Source organism: Bufo bufo, chromosome 1, assembly GCF_905171765.1.
Source record: "Bufo bufo chromosome 1, aBufBuf1.1, whole genome shotgun sequence".
Classification (NCBI taxonomy): Eukaryota; Metazoa; Chordata; class Amphibia; order Anura; family Bufonidae; genus Bufo; species Bufo bufo.
Genome location: NC_053389.1, coordinates 750,033,291 through 750,055,752, shown reverse-complemented (window position 1 = coordinate 750,055,752; position 22,462 = coordinate 750,033,291).

The following is a 22,462-nucleotide window of genomic DNA, read 5'->3' as shown; positions in this document are numbered from 1 at the left end:
AATCCTGACCTACTTTTCACTCCACTTCTAAAAGAGACGAGGTTCACCAAATGTGGCAAAAATATTCACCAAATGTCGCACATGGGCATCATGTACGACTTTTTTTTACGCCACAAAACTGCCAGGAGCAAATTTGCTAAATAAAAGTGAAGTAAACCTGGCTCTTTCCTCAGGAGCTCTTCTAGAGGTATTCAGAGATCATTAAGTCATTCGTTTGTATGAATACACACACTTAACTGTATATGTCATTTGTGGTGTGATGTGGAATCTATTGTTGTTTTATGTATAATAGATAATCGGAACAGGAATGAGTCATCCCGTACTTTTCTATCGCACATGGAGCTCTACAGATGTACAAATATTCATATTGATTGAGCTGAATTGCACATTTTGCAAGATCTAGGCTGCACCAGGGAAATTGCCCTCACATGAACGATGCGTTGCAGAAAGAAGGAGTCATCTGTTCACATTTACTGTTCAAGTCCCGTTTTTAGCATCTCAATACAGGGACCTGAGAAAGAGATTTTTTTCCCCTCTCTCCAGGCCTGAAAGGGTTTTGAACAAATAACACCTCGGCGGCCAGGTTTTCTGATGGTTGTTTTGCCATTATTGTGTAGGAATGTGACGATGAGTTTTCCTAACCAAGATGATGAGGCCAGACCCGATTGAGGCCCTTTTCTGATTTGACACAGAAAGCGCTACAAGACACCTGATGGAATCATTAACACCTCCAGCCCGACTCTTTTTATTTCCACCTCATCAGCATATGGAAAGTCTCTAAATTTAGCCAGCCGAGTGTAAAAAAAAATTGCAAATTCAGTCTCAGGTCAAAGAGAAAAGACACAATAATCATAGACAGCCAGCGGAATAGCAATTTGCTGGTGGCATCTAATGATTTCATTTTTTTTCCATGTTACTGTCATTTATTTATGTGTGCCTTTTAGATTGAAGAAATGGTGGATAATTTTTTTCTACGAATCACTTCTCTTTACGTAAGGCGGAGGAGGACTGATTCATGGATTTCAGTTTTATCTATTATTCAATGTTTCATATTCGACTGGAAAAGGCAATGCAAACAATTTTATACATACAGTGTGATTCATAACATGGGCTGAAGCAGAGAAATGACCAAGAAGCTTCCTAAATTTGGTTTTCCATAACATAACCTGTCTATCTCAGCTCAAGAAGCTCAAGAAGTTAACAATGCCCTGAGGGTGGAGAATGGTTAAAGCCTCTTTCATATGTACATGCATGGTGACATCCCGGACAAGATGTCACCACAAAGGATAAAAATGTCCGTGTTTGGTCCATGTGTCTGCTCTTTGGTGTCCGTGTGCAATCCATTTTCCCTTGACACTGCTAGGCTGGAAATAAAAGTGGTTGTGTCATCTCAAGCATTGGTAGCAAATAGCTAGTATATGCCACCAATGTCCGATAGGGACCAGTACCTATCTGTAAAATGAAGGAGTCTGGATTGTGCATGTGTGCCCCCTCCCCCCCATTCATTTCGATGTGAGTTCCGAAAATAGTCGAGTGTCACATAGAAATTAATGGGAAGCTGTCACGGGTGAAGTTAGCAGATAGCTGGAACTTATGAATAAACGAGCGACTGGCTTGATCCCAAACTAAGGAGCTTATTGGAGCCCTATAAAACCCTAAGAGCTCTCCCTGACTGCTATGCCCATGCAAGGGTCTCGATGGTAGACGATTGCATGACCACGTACCTAAGTCTGTGTGACACCTGAAAACCCTATAATAGTGAGGGGACACGACCACCGGCTCCCTGCACTTAATACGGACGGAGTCAGGGTCACCTAGAATCAAGCCAGCAAGGAAACACAATAAAGTAAAGGACTTATCTAAGCAAACAGCAGAAGCAGCCTCCAGCAGTGAACACTTCATCCATGAAGTAGTATAAACCGCAAAGTGAGGCAGTATGGGAGGGGATATAAAGGAAGACGATTAGTCTAAATAAGTGACACCTGGCAGAAGGAAAGGAGATGAGAAAGTGAAACCAAAACAAAGAACATCATACAAGATGTAGAGAAGAACATCTGCCAGACCTTCTCACAGAACTGGCGGTGACAGAAGTGCGATGCCTCCACTCCATTTACTTCTATGGGGCTGACGGAAATAGATGAGTCAGCAATCCAAGACGTAAAAAGACCTCAGAGAGGGGCCGACCCGTGGTGGGGTTCATACTTACCTGGTACCCGCTGCTGTAACATGCCACATTTGTCATTTGGCGCCCGTCAACAGAATGTTAAGAGAACTGCAGAGAACCCCACCACAGGTTGTCCACTCTCTGAGGTTTTTTTGAGTCTTGGATGACCTCTTTAATGACTTTGATACTTTTTTCTGATCTAGTATACGTGGTGGTAGAATGGCCCTAACATTTTTTTTAAATTAGACTACCCAAATTATTTTCAGTTGGCATGGTTGTTTTGTAGTGTTGATTGAGCACCAAAGTGCTTGTGTGCTTGAGTACAACACTTTGCGATGCTCGGGTGTTCTACCGAGCAAAATGGAAGTCAATAGGAGAACCCCAGGCACCCCCTGCTCTGAAGAAGGGAGGGTGTCAGGACTCTAAGTTCGGCTTAGGAGTCCCTCCTCTGACTCCATATATAGCTTTGTCAATATATGGAGTCAGTGCTTGGGGACACCCCAGTGTATTTAAATCTAATTTAGCCTGTATTTCAGAAAAGTTTCTGCTGGGATTCAAACTCACGACCTTCTGTATAAGAGGCAAGGCACTTAACCCCTCAGCTATAATATCTGCATAGCCAGTTACTTTCAAAAAATAAAATAAAAATATGAGACTTCCACTGTACTGTACTTCTACTGAGACCTATACAGTAGAAGTCTCATATATATTTTTTTTTTTTTAAGTGACTGGCTATGCAGCTAAATAGTGTAGTGGTTAAAGTTCTGGGCTATGATGCAGAAGCTGTGAGTTCAAATCCCATCACAAACTAGTGGTGGCTTTAGGCAGACAATTTTAGAATGCATAATATGAAAGATGTTGTCTGGTGTAAATACACTAGGAAATACTATATGATGTCCAGAACAAGTGCCGTATTTATAAAGTATCTGTTCCAATTTTTCCAACAGAAAAGTCAGATGAAGTGGGTTATGCAGAGAGTGACTTTTTTCATTCATTTTGTTTTTAGTATTGTCATGCTTAATAATAAAAAATAACTGGGGTAAATTCCTCATAAATCTGGGCATCTCACTTTGTGTTCTACATTGGCTGAGAGTGTTTGATGCATGCATAATGTGCAACTAGTAGGGGCAAGGGGACCCATACTAAGTTTTGCTATGGGGTCCTATAAGATCTGTGTACACCCCTGAATTACGCATTACAGATATGAATAAATACGGTTCAGAAAAGAAATACGTGTTTTTTGTCCGACAGACAATGGATCCCCTAAATTAATAATTGTAATGAAGTTTCCATAATGTAAAGTGCAACTTCTTGGAACAGAAGCTCCAGTGTATATGTATCGGCTTTGATGCTGCATTCACTGTTGATTCAGGGCTTTATTGTTATTGAATTTTCTCTAGACCGGCCTACTTGGAGAAAAGATTTAGATCATTGATCATAATTAGGAAGTATAGCTCCTGGAGATTTTTCTCCCTCCCGGGCATAATACAATGTGGACAATAAGTCATTAGAAAATGAATTACACAATGATTTCCAAAAATGTCGTGCATCTAGCAGACTTATGGAGCAGCGGATTCGAGTAATTAAAGCAGACATTAAAATTTGTTTTTATTTTTAGAAATTAAATGAATTGTGAGGTTCACTGCTCACATATCAAACCCAGCACCATATGGCAGTATATGAAGTCGATATCTATTAAATACCTATGTCAACCATTCATAGTATTATTATATGTATCTATCTCTCATCATGGTTGTTACTTGAGATGAGCGAATCCAATCCAATGAAGTGGAATTCGATCCGAATTTCAGGATAAATTTGATTTGCCGTGAAGCCAAATTTCCTCGTGCTTCGTGGTAGCGAATCGATTTAACCTGAAATAGTGTAAAAAAACAAAAAAAAATCATACTTGCCCGCCGCCATCTTGATTGAAGATCTGGGTCGAAATCCTGTGCGTGGTGATGTATGACCTTGCCACGCCGGCCGGTGTGACAACGTCATCTCGGGCCGTGCCTGAGCAAAATGGTGGTGGCCAGCCCATCGCAAGCAAAGGCGGTAAGTATGATTGAAATTTTTTCTGTTTTTTACACTGTTTTTACTCTCAGATTTCGCAATCATGTATGAACGTAGCATCTGAGGGGTACAATGATGTCATTGCACCCGCTACTTACAAAAAAAATGCGATTTGTCACAAAGTAATTTGTCACAAAACAAATATATATTTTTTTATTTGGCCAAATCGAGTTTTCCAAAACTTCGCTCATCCTTAGTTGTTACTATTATTTTCCTATCTTAAATTCACACTTTGTCATAGTAATAGATATGAAAGAGAATGGTAGAGAGGAGCTGGCAGGGAATTGAATGAAGGTCTGATGAAGGTCCATTCTCTTAGGACTTCCTCTTCAGTCATCGCCTTGGTCTTTCCGCAGATCTGTAATCTCTGGGTCCCATTTCTCCCTGACTTATAATGATAGAAGAAGATTTGACCTGCTCCATTCCCACAGGTCCAGTCCTGTAAATGCCATATATCATTAGAGTGAATTTTGCAAGATAGTGAAATTGCTTCATGGCGTATGAATCTTTAACCCTCGGAATAAAAACCCATTATTAGATTACCAGCTCTGCAGTGTAGGGGACATGCCACCATTCATTTACTGCTGGCTTCACATCAATGTGAAATTTTATTATGTTTCATCTTGGTCATTACAGGACGTTTAATTATTTTTTGTGTTTAAAGAAGTTCTATGGTTTGACACATACGGGACAATATTTTAAACAGGAGAAAAATATAAATCAGTCCTGAAATAGTCAATGAATTGAATACATTTCTAATAGATCCATGTTACCATTTGCATACCACAAGGTATGTGATGATGTGTCAACTACTGATGATCGAGAATGCTCGGCCGAACACCTGTTCGGTTCGAGCATCGCGATGCGCGGCACATCGTGGTGTTCGGCCAAATACCGCAGTGCTCGAGCGCCATGCTCGAGTTTCCTCCCCACACGTATGTTGGCTGCTACTACACCAATAAGCATGCAGGTAAGTACTTCCGCTCACTGTAATGCCGTAGCCATGTTGGTTAGTGCAATTACAGTGATTGGCTGGCCGGAACGAGTCATCGGGTGCTATAAAGCACCCGATAACACGTGGTTCGGCTCAGTCTTAGTCAGGGAGAGCTGTGATGTGGAAGGGACAGTTAGTGTAGGGCAGTGTTTCCCAACTAGTGTGCCTCCAGCTGTTGCAAAACTACAACTCCCAGCATGCCCGCACAGCCAAAGGCTGTCCGGGCATGCTGGGAGTTGTAGTTTTGCAACAGCTGGAGGCACACTGGTTGGGAAACACAGGTGTAGGGAACTGAATTGAATTTTTTGGTTAGGCAGGGTTGGTGTTAGAGACCCAAAAGTCCTTTTAAGGACTATTGTTGTATCTGGCAGCAATATGTATTTTTAGCGCAACCTGCAGACAGCGACATTACCTGTGCTACATCTCCTGTATAACGCGTTCGCAGCCTAAAAATATCTGTGACAGCCAGTGTAATTTTTCCGTAGACGGTGTCCGCTGCAGTTACATTACCTGCGCTACATCTCCTGTATAGCGTTCGCACATCCTAAAAATATCTGACATCCAGTGTAATTTTCCATAGACGCTGCAGACAGCGACATTATCTGCGCTACATCTCCTGTTTAACAACTGCGCATACTAAAAATATCTGCGACATCCAGTGTACTTTTTACGTAGACAGTGTCCGCTTATGCGCTACATCTCCTGTATAACGTTTGCGCATCCCAAATAGCTGTGACATTCCCTGTAATTTTTTATTAGCCGCTGGTGACAGCAACATTACTTGTGCTACATCTCCTGTATAACGTTTGCGCATCCTAAATATCAGTGACATTCAGTCTAATTTTTCCGCTGCTGGTGACAGCGACATTAACTGCGCTACATTCCCTGTATAACGTTTGCGCATCCCAAATATCTGTGACATTCCCTGTAATTTTTTCTTAGCCGCTGGTGACAGCGACATTACCTGCACTACATCTCCTGCATAACGTTTGCGCATCATAAATATCGGTGACATTCAAAAGTAGAAAAATAGTAGGGCACACCTACATTCAGCTGCACATGGAGAGTTTGTAAAGACAATAGATTTATTCAAACTAAATTGTATGCTATGTTACATAAAATACTTATTAAAACATATATAATCACATGCTAAATAGTACTCATAAAATTAATAAATGAATATAAATAAAATCGTAGAAGGAATAGTCCTAGTGGATCCCTGTGTTTGATCGACACTTCCTATAGATCTGTGTAAATGTATAACGTTATTCGTCCGGTGAATTCACTGGCCCAACTGATATCACAGTCGGCAATATTTAGGTTAAGGAAGATAGTCAGATGGAATCCTCAGTATAGTCACTTGTATTTACTTGATTAAATCATTTTATATATTTGGAAAACAGTATCTGTGGATTACTCCAGCTGGACAATGTGGAACAGGTGCTCTTGGTCTGAGTGGCCCACGCAGCCACTGAAGGAAATGAAAAACTATGTAAAGATAGACCAGGCACTCTATATATGTTACCAACAGATGAGATATTTATTATAAAATCAGTTATCTAAAATAGCATAAAATAACGGCATACAGCATATAAAAGTATCACTAAAATATCAGTAGTAGCAATCAAACATATATAATATCAAAATAGCAGCAGTGAATAGCAAGTAGCAGCAGTAAATGTATCAAAAGGCAATGGTGTATAAAGTCCGTCCACATAAACCACAGATACAGAACGTATATTCCTCTTTGACTGGAGCAGAGGATATGGCGCTAATTAGGGGCCAGATGTAAAAAATGTCTTTTCTCAGAATAACTTTCCCACATTCCGGGTCAAGGTATCTTATAACTTTTACAGTTCCACTCCTGGCTAATTTTATTTGCGCATATATAGATCGCCAGTCTTTGCAATATCACGGAGAGAGAAAGAGGTACAATGCGGTAAGCAAGGTGGCGTCCCACCTAGTTGTATTTACTCATTCAGTGTTACCTTACTCTTATTCCTCTCCCGTTTCTGAATGCCGACTCGGCGTGGATATCAGCTGACTCTGTGTCCAGTGTCGTCAGCAGGGTTTGCGCTTGGTGAAGTTTAAATATCGCCAGGGTTTTTCGTTCCAGGAGCTTGAATTAGATTCAAAGGGGACTCTCTGCCAGCATGCCGGTGCAAGGTGCAAACCATACGCGTTTCGGGGACGTGGCCCCTTCCTTCAAGTAAATACAAGAGACTATACTGAGGATTCCATCTGACTATCTTCCTTAACCTAAATATTGCCGACTGTGATATCAGTTGGGCCAGTGAATTCACCGGACGAATAACGTTATACATTTACACAGATCTATAGGAAGTGTCGATCAAACACAGGGATCCACTAGGACTATTCCTTCTACGATTTAATTTATTAATTTTATGAGTACTATTTAGAATGTGATTATATATGTTTTAATAAGTATTTTATGTAACATAGCATACAATTTAGTTTGAATAAATCTATTGTCTTTAAAAACTCTCCATGTGCAGCTGAATGTAGGTGTGCCCTACTATTTTTCTCTTTTTTAATCATTTTCTTGAAGATTGGGTGAATTCTTCTCTGTAGGTGCACCCATTCCGTCTTTTGATTAATAGGTGAGCCTTCTCTAACATTTACAATCGGTGACATTCAGTTAAATTTTTTCACCGCTGGTGACAGCAACATTACCTGCGCTACATTTCCTGTATAACGTTTGCACATCCTAAATATCAGTGACATTCGGTTTCATTTATTTGTGCATACACTTACTAAACCTGCGCTATTGTACTTGTGACATACTTGCAAGCATGCATTCTATTTAATATGCAGAAGGCGAGCAGTAAGGGACGGGGAAGTGGCTGTGCTGCTGATGGTGCATGCAGAGGCCGTGGCCCTGGGTGCGGTGAAACTGTGCCTGCTGCAAGAGCACAAGAAACACACTCATCCACGTTACCTAGCTTCATGTCCCAGTTTGCAGGACGGCGCAGGACACCACTCTCAAAGTCACACCAGTGCGACCAGGTGGTCGCAGATAATGCTTCCAGTCGGTTAAGCACCACCCTGTCTTTCACAAAGTCCAGTCTCAGTAGCCAAGAGTCTGGTCAACAGAATACTCACCCTGATCCTCCTTCCTCCCACCATGGAGAGTCTTGCCAAACAAGTGATCCCACACTCATATTCCGAGGAGCTCTTTTCATCGCCATTCCTTGATTCGGGCCTCTCGCCAAGCGAAGAGGAACATGAGGAGATCGTGTGCACTGATGCCCAAACTCTTGAGCATCCACAGTCACAAGAAGATGACGGTGGGGAACGGCAATTAGTGTTTCACGAGGTGGATGATAATGATGAGACACAGTTGCCAATAAGTCAACGGCTATTAGTGTCTCAAGAGGTTGATGATGAGGATGACACACAGTTGCCAATAAGTGAGGTTGTTGTTAGGTCAACAAGTCAGGAGGATGGCCAGAGTGAGGAAGTGAAAGAGGAGGTGGTGGACGATGAAATCACTGACCCAACCTGGGAAGGTGGCAAGCCGAGTGAGGAGAGCAGTACAGAGGGGGAGGGATCCACAGCACCACAACAGACTGGAAGAGGCAATGGGGTGGCAAAAGGGAGTAGATGGGACACACCAAGCAGGCCCGCAACTGTTCCCCGGAGCACCCCCTTGCGGCAATCTCCCATGCCAAGGGGTCAGTGTTTCGCAGTCTGGCACTTTTTTTAGGAAAGTGCGGAAGATAGAAGAATTGTACGAACTGGCGATCTACGCCTTGGAGGTGCTGGCCTGCCCTGCCACCAGCGTTTTGTCAGAGCGGGTATTTAGTGCTGCTGGGGACATAATAACTGATAAGCGTATCTGACTGTAAACTGTAAATGCTGACAGGTTGACTCTTATCAAAATGAACAAGGCCTGGATTGCCCCTGACTTCTCTACTCCACCAGAGGAAATCGACTGAACATAAAGGCACTTTAAATGTGGCTTTTATGGTGTATTGAATACACTGTATTCCCATGCACCCCTTCCACCACTAAAAAGGGTATATGGTTCAATCTTCGTTTTCTCGTCCATCTCCTCCATCATATCAACATGCTTATTTGGCTGTCCTCGCTCCAAATGTTTTAGAGGGTCAGCTCAGCAGTAGGCCCTCAACCATAATTTTTTCGCTGGTCAGATCAGCAGCAGGCACTCGCCCCTAATGTTTTAGAGAGTGAGCTCACCAGCAGACCCTCAACCATAATTTTTTTGATTGTCAGCTCAGCAGCAGGCCCTCAACCATACTTTTTTTCGATGGTCAGATCAGCAGCAGGCACTCGCTCCTAATGTTTTAGCGAGTCAGCTCACCAGCAGACCCTCAACCATAATTTTTTCGATGATCAGCTCAGCAGCAGGTGCTCAACCATAGTTTTTTCGATAGTTAGCTCAGCAGTAGGCACTCTTCCCTAATGTTTTAGAGAGTCAGCTCAGCAGCAGGCCCTCACCCATAATGTTTTAGATGGTCAGATCAGCAGCAGGCCCTTGCCCCTAATGTTTTAGAGGGTCACCAGCAGGCCCTTGCTCTTAATGTTTTTCAAGGTCACCAGCAGGCCAGCAATCATAATTGATCATTGGTGTATAATGCCCTCCTTTATGTGTAATAAAGGGTGCCTCTTCCTTGTAATTTTTGGCAGCACTTGCACTTTATATACAATTAAATATACAGGAAAGAATGTTTCCTAACATTGCGTATTATTGTCAGTCTGTAAAAGAGGCGTACGACTCGGACAAAATCGTTGCCAGCAGCAACCTGGGAGTCCAAGATGAAACCAGACATCCTCCCCATGCTGTTCCTAAACCATTTCAGTTTCTATCAATTTCTGACCTTTTCATGTGAACCAGACACCCTCCCCTCTTCAGAGAAGGGGGTGCCTGGTTTAATGCTCAGGTTCTCCCATTGACTTCCATTGTGCTCGGGTGACTTCCATTCTACTCGAGCAACCGAGCACTTTGGTGCTCGATCATCACTAGTGTCAACCCCAGGGACAGGCACAGGAGCCAATAGCTGATCTTTTGTCTATGGTGATGTTAACATGGTGTGCATTTATTTGGACAGGGAAAGCAGGTGAAAAGCAGACTGGTGCCCAGTGGCATGCACAGATCTCATAGCATCCCAAATTAATTAAATGTAATACATTTTAATTAAAATTTTGATAAAAAAATTGCCCTTAGTCTTATTCCCTTTATACGACTTCTACGTCAGTAAAGAGGAACTGATGCTTCAAATATATGGTGCTTATTCTGACCACCGCATGCTGTCTCCATAAGCAGACTACAGGCTGCAGTAAATAGCAATCTGTATCCCGCTAATGAATGTGCAGGTCTATAGTGAGGAATCATGGGGGCTCTTCTCATTTCGAAGCTGTCATAAATTGAGTAGTTTTGGTTCTGTGCATATTAGCAAAATGCCTCCCTTTACTGGTAAATCAGGGATTTGCCTAAACAGCAATTGCTTAATAAATAGATATATTAAAGAAATGCTGTTTATGCAAATCCCTAATCTCTAAGTGTAGGTTCACCAAAGGTAAAAGTATAATTTAATGTAGGAGACAGTCTACAGACACAGCACAAGTTTGACTTTTTTCTGTTTTAATTATATATTTCATGATATAAGACTCTGCCATGGCGAGGAGAAATGAGAAATCGCTTCTTCACCCAGATAAAACAAATCCAGCTGCCAGTGGTAATTCTGTTTGCCTCTGGGGATGAATAATATAAAAACACATGGCAGTTTAAGAGTAAACTGCAGATCAAATTAAAATTCAATATAACCAACAGAAAAATAAATAAATTCATTTCATTATTCGTCTGGATTCCCAGTCTAAGATTTATGCCTGGAGCAGCTGTTTTTCTGGCCTTGCAAATGTGTCTGACTTATTATGGTAATGTTGCTAGGGATATACTGGCGAGGTGGACGCGGGAGACCAATAGACCCCCGTATAACCCACTTATTTCCCATAATTAAACGGTAATCAGTGAAGATTGACCTCAATGAGCCCAAAGACATCCTTGACGTAACACGGTGAGCTGAAGACATCCATGATGTGAGAGGTCTGCTTAAGATGTCCATGATGTAACACGGTGAACTTAGGATCTCCATGAAGTAACACGATGAGCTGTAGACCTCCATGATGTAACATGGTTAGCTAAAGACGTTTATGATGTAACATGGTTAGCTGAAGACCTCCATGATGTAACATGGTTAGCTAAAGACCTCCATGATGTAACATGGTTAACTAAAGACCTCCATGATGTAACATGTTGACTTGAAAAAAAATCAAGTTCAACATTTCATACCTATAAACTTCCAGTGGAAGGCTACCCCATTAGTGTTCGTCTAGCACCAAAGTGCTTGTGTGCTTGAGTAGAACACTTTGCGATGCTCGGGTTCTCTACTAGTAAGTATTCCTATACAGCAGAAGTCTCATATATTATTATTTTTTAAGTAACTGGCCATGCAGCTCTATGAACTGGCCACTGCAGGCACATATGAACAAGGGACCAACACAGATGTCTTCAGGTGCCAAGTCTACATGCAACAGGCCAGCCAGTGTCATAGGTACAAATCTGCTGATAGATGCCCTTCAAAGGGTTTCTGTCACCAGAATTAACCCTCTTAAACTATCTGACATTAGCTATGTGCTAATGTCAGCAGAATCCAACTTTGCTATTCTTATGTCTATTGATGCCCCCCTTACTGCACAATTCTTACTTTTGTAATATGACAATTAGCCTCTAGAAGGGGGGGGGGCGTTGCTCCTGCTCCTAGAGGCTCTGTTCTCCCACCTCATTCCACGCCCTGCCGTCCTTGATTGACAGACCAGCGTTCGTCTTCTCCCGCTGGCCCAGTGTGCTGGGTAAGTCTTGCGCATGCGCAGTGCCATTTAACCAGCACACAGGGCTGGCAGGAGAAGACGCATATTTTGCATATTACAAAAGTAAGAATTGTGCAGTAAGGGGGGAATCAATAAACATAATAATAGCAGAGTTGGATTCTGCTGACATCAGCACATCGCTAATGTCAGAACGTTTAAGAGGGTTAATTCTGGTGACAGAAACCCTTTAAGACTGAACTGCATACTACCGTTTTTTTTTACTCTGTAGATTATCATGAATATGAGATCTAGTAATGTATAACTCTAATAGGGGTTGTTACATAATATATTCTACAACAAAAAGCATTCAGGTAGAGCTGACACCAGGTTGGTAACAATTAACCATAAAAGTCCTCTCATCACCCTCCCCCTGCGTTATGAATTTGGATAGGTCAAGGCAGCTTCTGCGTGGGTGTCTATTAATCAACCACACATACTGTACTATACCACCGCTCCATTTGCATATGTGTGGGAGTGATAGCATGTTTCCAAAAACCTTAGAATGTTTATTTCACCTTGAGAAATGTGCAAGTGCCGACACTAAAATCCCCTCTTTCTACCCTTTTGTTGCTTCTTTTCTGTAGTATTTTCAGATGAATTACCTTCAGTATAATTGGGTCCAGCTGTTCAATAATGTAAACTATCTACACGGAAACTTCTAGATTGATTGGGGCTCTTTTAAAAAAAAAGAAATCTGTGGCTGATTCAGTCAATTAATAGTTTTAGCTTAAAAGTTTACAACAAAATGAGATCTTTCTGGCACAATCTGCGGCTTTTCACAAGTCCCCTGACTCACACAGTAACCTATAGGGATGTCTTATAACCTATTTTTATAAATTTAAATTCTCGCTTCGCAAATCATGCCATGGGGCTTCCTTGAGCTGATTGACATAACTGGAAGCTCCCTAGACGCTATTCCGCTTGTTGCGCTATTCTCGTCATTTTGCAAGGGCTTCAGGGAACCTTACAGGTGTCACTGGCATCTTCCAGGAGGACTCACACCCTGAATAGGTCGGCAAGACGAAAGATCTTTACATGATGCATTGTCACTTAGCAGGTGTCCAATGCGGCGCGGAGTCTCGTTGGACCTTTCTGCGCTTAAAATCCTCATCGCAACTGTAATGGATTTGTTATAAATACTCCAGGAAATGCGATCTTGTCTGGAAAGCAAGGATATATAGTGAAAATGATGTATCTGACATTGTTATGTACATTGCCCAGTAGCATGAACGTCGGCCCGGGAAGATAACAGGGACAAGTGGATGTTGGCACCTACAGGCAAGAGTGCAGACAGTTAAGCAAGTCTCTATTCTTATTAGATATAATCTGGCTTCCAGTAATGCAGAATATCCTATAATCCAGCACTTGTTCTCAGCACAGAATCCGCAAAGCACTGAACAGTACAAATAAGAAAAGGACATTCCTTGACTTATTAGAATGAAAGATTCCTTTCAGCTGATACCCCGCACCCTTAGGCCTCCTGCACATGACCGTATGGTTTTGTGGTCCGTTTTAAAGGGATACGTTTTTCAGTTTTTTTTGTTTCAGTAGTGTTTCCGTTTCTGTTCCGCTTCCGTTCCGTTTTCCCATTTGGTTTCCGTTTGTGATCTGTTTTTTGCGGATCGCAAACGGGTATAAAATTTTCAATAGATGGTTCCACAAAAACGGAACTGATACTGAAGACATACGGATGCATTCCGTATGCATTCCGTTTTTTTTTTGCGGAGCGACGGAGTGACGGATTGTTATTTGCAGGAGATAATAGGATAAGTTCTATCTTTCAGCGGAACGGAAATATTGAAATACAGAAAAGGAATGCATACGGAGTACATTCCGTTTTTTTTGTTGTGGAACCATTGAAATGAATTGTTCTGCATACGGGCCGTAAACGGAATTTGAAAAAACGGAACGGAAACGGAAAAAAAACGTTTGTTTGCAGGAGGCCTTATCCCAACCAACAAAATGCGCAAATACTTTATTTTGGTGTAAGGCTCTAGCAGCCGAGTTTATTAACAAAATAAACCATTATAAAATATATTAATAATAACAACTTGCAAATATTTCTTAAAGTTCCATAATATTCCAGTCCAACATTGCCAAGCATACCAAACGTTATAACCTCCGATATTGTAGAAGGATCTTATAAGGCAACCCAAACAAACTGCAGTCTTCACTTGTGCCACCTCCACTTGTACTCCCAACATTACCCTTGGCCGCACTCACCGACCCAAGGGCACCAAATCCTCAAATACATACCCCTGCAGGCCTTTTAGCACAAACAGGCTTCAGCTTACCAAACCTCATAAAATGCATGTCCCAAAGTGACATGCACCTATTCCACATAGTTTTGCCTCCCAGGATTCTCCCACTTACCTACTCCCGCTACGACAAAGCCATCCTTTAAACATACTCAAGTAAGTTTTAGCACTGGTCCCTCGGCAATTGATAAATCACTGCAAAAGGTGCACCACAATGATATGCAACTGACAACACTGGCTAATCCCTCAAGCTGATGTTAAAAACTGAGACTTTAGCCAATGTATTCCTGTCAGGAAGACAACAAAGCCCTTTTGCACAACCGTCAAGGTATCTAAGTGTGGCATGGGTTCCTACCACTAGACTAGTGTGTGAACACGGTCTGAATGGTGCTAAGATCTAACTCACAGCCAAGTTCCCACATACCTCCATAGTGAGATCACTCATGCAGCCCTATCTCTTCTCCCACTGCATGAGTGATCTCACCATGGAGGTATGTGGGAGCTTGGCTGTGAGTTAGATCTTAGCACCATTCAGACCGTGTTCACACACCATAGGTAGTCTAGTGGTAGGAACCCATGCCACACTGAGATACCTTGACGGTGGTGCAAAAGGGCTCCGATGTGTTCCTGACAGGAATACATTGGCTAAAGTCTCATTTCTTAACATCAGTTGAGGGATTAGCCAGTGTTGTCAGTTGCATATCATTGTGGTGCATCTTTCGCAGTGATTTATGTATTTTTATATTTTCATCCACACACTACTCCATCTTCTGTAGGATGCCTTTGTGGTGGATGCATTTTTTGCTAAGGATTGCCACAAGCAACGGATCACATGCAGAGGAATTGCTCCCCCGATTATAAACACGCTACAGTGTTTGGGGGTTTTGAGCATTTCCTCCCATTTAGGTCATTTTATTTTAGTGATTTTTCCCTCGGCAATTGAGGAACCAATCCCCCTACCCAGCTTATCTACTGCCCGCCAAACCCATATCTGCTCCAAAATGTTACCATAGAAATTGGCCTATGTCTTTGATAAGTTTGATGCATTTTTGATACCATAAATTGGTCTAAAAAAAAATTGCAAGCCCCCAGTTTGCACATTTTTGAGGTCTGTGCGCCTCGTCATCAATTAAGAGCATCCTTCGGCAGTACAGGGGATGTCAAAGATCGGCGTCAAACACCGGTCATTGATAAATAACCCTCTAAGTTTGCTCTCGATAACATTCTGGATGTCTGTACAGATAGCAACACAGATCACACACAGCAGGATCACCCACAAGCTTTCCATTTATGGGGACAAGTCTCCTATGAACTTTATGCCAATATTCCGGGGAGAAGCACCATAGAGATGTTTTGTAGTTAATCCAAGGTGACATTGACCTCTACGATTCCTCAAAAAGACATCTGATGACGTGATAAATATGAGGAGAGCTTGTACGTATCACGAGCTGTTTGTAAATACCTCTAAGGCAGCGCTTTATGTTTGAAGGATGCATAGACAAGTGGCACAGGAGCAGTTCTCCTAGGATGATATGTATTGATGAAGATACCTAACTGTATTTGAGACCCTGGAGAAGGACACTTTATTGCCTGTCACTGCTGACAGATAGCATCTCTCCGCCACTGCCGTCCTATCAATATCCTGCTCTCTTTTCTTGTTCAACTTCATTAAGAAGGCCAGCCAACTGTCTGAACAACCCAGACAACAAGCCTCAGAGCTTTTAAAGGTACAGCATACATCTTAGGGACCTAAACACGACAACCATTCGGTAATTCGATTTCTGATTGGTAAGTGTATATTTCAAAATGTAGTAAACGGGTTAACGCACTCACACCTCAGCCATGTGTATGGAGCATAGGGAGGAACAAAAATGCTCTGCTTCTTCGTACTATGAGCCATGGGCACTCCGAGTGGATCTATATGGAGTTTCTGGACACCACAGAATGCTTCTAGGTAAGATTACTTCCATACGTATGGTCTCACGGAGGCTGTCCGGCAGTGAAAAAAAATGAAAGTCGCTGCAGGAAATGTAATAAAATAAGAAACCAGGCTTTACACACTTGTTAAATACACTGCGATCCAGCGCCGATGCTGCGGTGGTTCCCCGTAGTCTTTATTTACTTTTGTTTGTTTACCTTTTGTACATCCACATGACTACTGCAGCCAATCAGTGCTCTCAGCACTCACGTGTCATGTATGCATGCGTCACCGCTGAGGCCAGTGATTGGCTAGAGTGGTCACATGGATGTACGGTACATCATTGCTGTAGGAATTTCTTGTGCTCTCTTACACCTTTAATTAAAGTATAATTAATTTATTATAATTTTATTATAAATGTATTATAAATGACTAATTATAATAAATTTTCCATTGGATTCATAGATAATTTGACATATATATACAGTACAGACCAAAAGTTTGGACACACCTTCTCATTCAGAGAGTTTTCTTTATTTTCATGACTATGAAGGCATCAAAACTATGAATTAACACATGTGGAATTATATACATAACAAACAAGTGTGAAACAACTGAAAATATGTCATATTCTAGGTTCTTCAAAGTAGCCACCTTTTGCTTTGATTACTCCTTTGCACACTCTTGGCATTCTCTTGATGAGCTTCAAGAGGTAGTCCTCTGAAATGGTCTTCCAACAGTCTTGAAGGAGTTCCCAGAGATGCTTAGCACTTGTTGGCCCTTTTGCCTTCACTCTGCGGTCCAGCTCACCCCAAACCATCTCAATTGGGTTCAGGTCCGGTGACTGTGGAGGCCAGGTCATCTGGCGCAGCACCCCATCACTCTCCTTCATGGTCAAATAGCCCTTACTTTCAAAGTTTTCCCAATTTTTCGGCTGACTGACTGACCTTCATTTCTTAAAGTAATGATGGCCACTCGTTTTTCTTTACTTAACTGCTTTTTTCTTGCCATAATACAAATTCTAACAGTCTATTCAGTAGGACTATCAGCTGTGTGTATCTACCTGACTTCTCCTCAACGCAACTGATGGTCCCAACCCCATTTATAAGGCAAGAAATCCCACTTATTAAACCTGACAGGGCACACCTGTGAAGTGAAAACCATTTCAGGGGACTACCTCTTGAAGCTCATCAAGAGAATGCCAAGAGTGTGCAAAGAAGTAATCAAAGCAAAAGGTGGCTACTTTGAAGAACCTAGAATATGACATATTTTCAGTTGTTTCACACTTGTTTGTTATGTATATAATTCCACATGTGTTAACTCATAGTTTTGATGCCTTCAGTGTGAATCTACAATTTTCATAGTCATGAAAATAAAGAAAACTCTTTGAATGAGAAGGTGTGTCCAAACTTTTGGTCTGTACTGTATATATCAAAATATAGTAGAATACCGAGCTATCCAGTAGGCACCAATCTATAGGCACCGTGCTATGTATGAAGCTCTTATATGGCTGTGTGCATGATTCCTTCAGTATAGACATCAGCATTTCAATCAAAAGCAATAAAAGCAATGTCTCATCCAAATGTGTATTCACCATATACATTCAAAATAACCATATGGCACTTAAATATAAATGTATCAGAACTTCTTAAAGTTTCAGAGCTAAATATGATTCACAGTTGACATAACTTGGTTAAACCACATGCAGAGACATGATATTGATATGTATGATAATTTAAATATAATCATAGACTCACAGATGGTAAGAATTGTGTGAGACTGAGCACGAAGGTAGTGGGAGATTAGTCAGTGTTTAAATAGAAGCTGTCCGCACTCTCTCTTCTATGAAATAAGCCTCTCAATAACTGAGATGCGCGCCCTTTTTTTGTTGCCACTAATTACAAAAATATTGGGACATCGACACAATTCAATTTTTTTTGGCTCTATACACCACCAAAATGGATTTGAAATGAAGCTAACAAGATGTGCTTTAACTGCAGACTGTCGGCTTTAATTTGAGGGTATTTACATCCAAATCAGGTGAACGGTGTAGGAATTAAAACAGTTTGCATATGTGCCTCCCACTTGTTAAGTGACCAAAAGTAATGGGACAGAATAATAATCATAACTCAAACTTTCCCCTCTTTAATACTTGGTTGCAAATCCTTTGCAGTCAATTACAGCCTGAAGTCTGGAACGCATAGCCATCACCAGATGCTGGGTTTCATCCCTGGTGATGCTCTGCCAGGCCTCTACTGCAACTGTCTTCAGTTCCTGCATTTTCCCTTCAGTTTTGTCTTCAGCAAGTGAAATCCATGCTCAATCAGATTCAGGTCAGGTGATTGACTTGACCATTGCATAACATTCAACTTCTTTCCCTTAATAAACTCTTTGGTTGCTTTTGCAGTATGCTTTGGGTTATTGTCCATCTGCAGAGGGAAGCGCCGTCCAATGAGTTCTGAAGCATTTGGATGAATATGAGCAGATAATATTGCCCGAAATACTTCAGAATTCATCTTGCTGCTTTTGTCAGCAGTCACATCATCAATAAATACAAGAGGACCAGTTCCATTGGCAGCCATACATGCCCACACCATGACACTACCACCACCATGCTTCACTGATGAGGTGGTATGCTTAGGATCATGAGCAGTTCCTTTCCTTCTCCATATTCTTCTCTTCCCATCACTCTGGTACAAGTTGATCTTGGTCTCATCTGTCCATAGGATGTTGTTCCCAAGCTGTGAAGGCTTTTTTAGATGTCGTTTGGCAAACTCTAATCTGGCCTTCCTGTTTTTGAGGCTCACCAATGGTTTACATCTTGTGGTGAACCGTCTGTATTCACTCTGGTGAAGTATTCTCTTGATTGTTGACTTTAACACACAAACACCTACCTCCTGGAGAGTGTTCTTGATCTGGCCAACTGTTGTGAAGGGTGTTTTCTTCACCAGGGAAAGAATTCTTCGGTCATCAACCACAGTTGTTTTCCGTGGTCTTTCGGGTCTTTTGGTGTTGCTGAGCTCACCGATGCGTTCCTTTTTTTTAAGAATGTTCCAAACAGTTGTTTTGGCCACGCCTAATGTTTTTGCTATCTCTCTGATGGGTTTGTTTTGTTTTTTCAGCCTAATGATGGCTTGCTTCACTGATAGTGACAGCTCTTTGGATCTCATCTTGAGAGTTGACAGCAACAGATTCCAAATGCAAATAGCACACTTGAAATGAACTCTGGACCTTTTATCTGCTCATTGTAATTGTGATAATGAGGGAATAACACACACCTGGCCATGGAACAGCTGAGAAGCCAATTGTCCCATTACTTTTGGTCCCTTAACAAGTGGGAGGCATATATGCAAACTGTTGTAATTCCTACACCGTTCACCTGATTTGGATGTAAATACCCTCAAATTAAAGCTGACAGTCTGCAGTTAAAGCACACCTTGTTCGTTTCATTTCAAATCCATTGTGGTGGTGTATAGAGCCAAAAATGTTAGAATTGTGTCGATGTCCCAATATTCATGGACCTGACTGTATGTGTACGGAAGTCCCAGGCAGATACTTACGTTCTCACATTTAGATCTTTACCCAATATTTCGCAAAACCTGCCTATCATGTGATTACTGAAAAGTTGCACATACAAACTAGTGTGACATTTACATTGGCAGCAAAAACTATAGGTTATAAATCGGTCCCCTACAGACAAGACTGGTTTTAGGGACTGGCAAACTGGGCAGTTATCCAGGGTCCCGATTTCATCAGGGTATCAATGACAGAACCTGTAAAAACAACCTAAGTGCTCATGCACATGAACGTGTGCTGGCTGGGCTTGTTCTGCTGTCCGCAATGCGCGGGCACCGATCATAGGGCCGCCGCATGCGGATTGCGGACCCATTCACTTGCATGCACTACTTTTTTGCGATGCGGAGGCACAAACAGAAACCCCTCAGAAGAAATCCGTAGTGCTTCTATGGGGTTCCGTGCCTCCGATCTTCACCGACCTTCCGGATTGCGGACCCATTCAAGTGAATGGGTTTGCATCCGTGATGTGGGGTGCACACGGCCGATGCCTGTGTATTGCAGACCCGCTGTTTGCATGAGCATGACCCTAAGAGTAAAGTATGTGAACCTTCAATGCCCTGAACCACCAGGAACTTTACTATTAACCACTTCAATGCCCTAGAATACCAGGAACTTTATCATTAATAAGGACCTGTCACCTCTCCTGACATGTATGTTGTAGTAACTACTTGCATTCCCCATGTAAGGAAAATTCAGGAGCATCTTTTTCTTATGACTTTATTGGGACATTGCTTCATTATTAATGCTAGAAGTGAATTGGCAGTCTTCAGTCCTACTGAACACTGAGGACACCTGTGTGTACAGAAGCTTCCATTCAGCCTCTTGTCAGTCCCTGCCTATGTAGATGTGTCCTAGCTATCACTGCCCATCTCCATACCTATCTGACTTGTTATACACAGGAGTCTTCAGCACTCAGTAGAACTGAAGACTGAAGACAGACTCACCTTAACAACGCTTAGTTAGAGCTTTACTAAGAAGACTCTTCACACCCAGTTTTTTTGTACAAAAACACATCTTCCCCTAATAAAGTACATTAAAGTACATTACAAAAATGTTTAACCCTAATATCACTATGTTAACAATAAACTGAAATGATGTACACTGTAACTTATAAGGTTAAGTACTTCAATGATAACATTTGTCCTCCTAGAGGGTCAACAAAACAAAGCCGCTTCTAAATCATTAAGGCTAAATTAGCAGTATGTCCAATATAAATCAACACGGATTATCACTAATGACCTCCAAACATAGATCACTGGAAATTGTAACCTACAGCACATTGCTTGCACCCATTAGTTTAGGTACTATAGATACTGCTCATTACTGCTCCGGCTTCACAGCAATGTCAATTCTTTTGTGGCCAGCTACTTCAACAATGCCAAGCCTTTTATGTTGTCTACTGGTTTGGACTCTTCCTCTCATTTGCAGTCATTGTCCTTACGCAGTAATATTTTTGCCGCTACCTGAGTCCTCACATACTAGCGATGGGTTATTATTAAATCACATTACTGGATGTGTCCTTGATGCTTCTTCTGTAGGCCGAGGAGGAGGAGGGTGGGAGCAGTGTAGCAATGGGAGGATGGAAGGTGCAAGTGTCTACGAGACAGCAGTAGGATGATATGTGTTGTTTCAGCAAAACGGCTCCAGTCCCTAAGATTTCGGCTCAGGTCTCAAATACTCAACGAGCTCACGTGGCATAGTTGTCAGTAAATTGAAAACTAAATGTTAATCCCATCAAACCCTTCAACGTCTGGAGATTGTTCAGAAGACTCTGATGTCTGCAGTGAGCGCCGGGTCTACAGTGTTGTTCTGTCACTGCCGGGGAGCATTTCTGTTTGTAGAAACGCTTCTTTGTGACTTCCTCATAACAGCTCTTCAAAGACAGCGGAGACGTCCTTTTCATTCTGCTGTTTACTGAGGCAGTTGAACCTTGCTCTCACGTCAGACAGCTGGCTCCAACTCCATCACTCGCGTCACCTACACGGGCGACACATTCCCATGAATACAAGGTCACCTCACCTATTTTTTTTAAAGTTTCTCCTTAATTAATGCCACTTTTCTGGCTCGGCTTCCTTGCAGGGTGCTTGAGAAGTGTTGATTTTTCAGACACTAGGCGGCTTAACACTTCCCATTCTCTCATTTCACACTCCAGAACTCACAGGTGTATAGAAAAGTGAAAGCTCTGCCAAACTGTTTTAAAGTTAGCACATACAGTTTATGTATATTTATTGACAGCTCTGTCTGAATTATTCATTACGTACCTATCACATCTGCATGTGAGACACAAGCTGAGCAGCTAGGCCGTAACCATAAGCCCGAAGAAGGGCCCCCAATTTTCTTCTGCTTAACGGCATGCTTCATCATGGGATTACGTTAAAGGGATATTAAGATTATATCCCTATCTACAGGATAGGGGACAACTGTTATATCTCTTGAGATACAACCTCTTGGATCACTGATCAGAAGAACACCAATCCCATTTTCCATGGGGACCCCTGAAATGAATGAAACAGCAGGTCGCGCATCATTCATTTATATGGAACTGCCAGAAAGAGTCAAGCTGTACA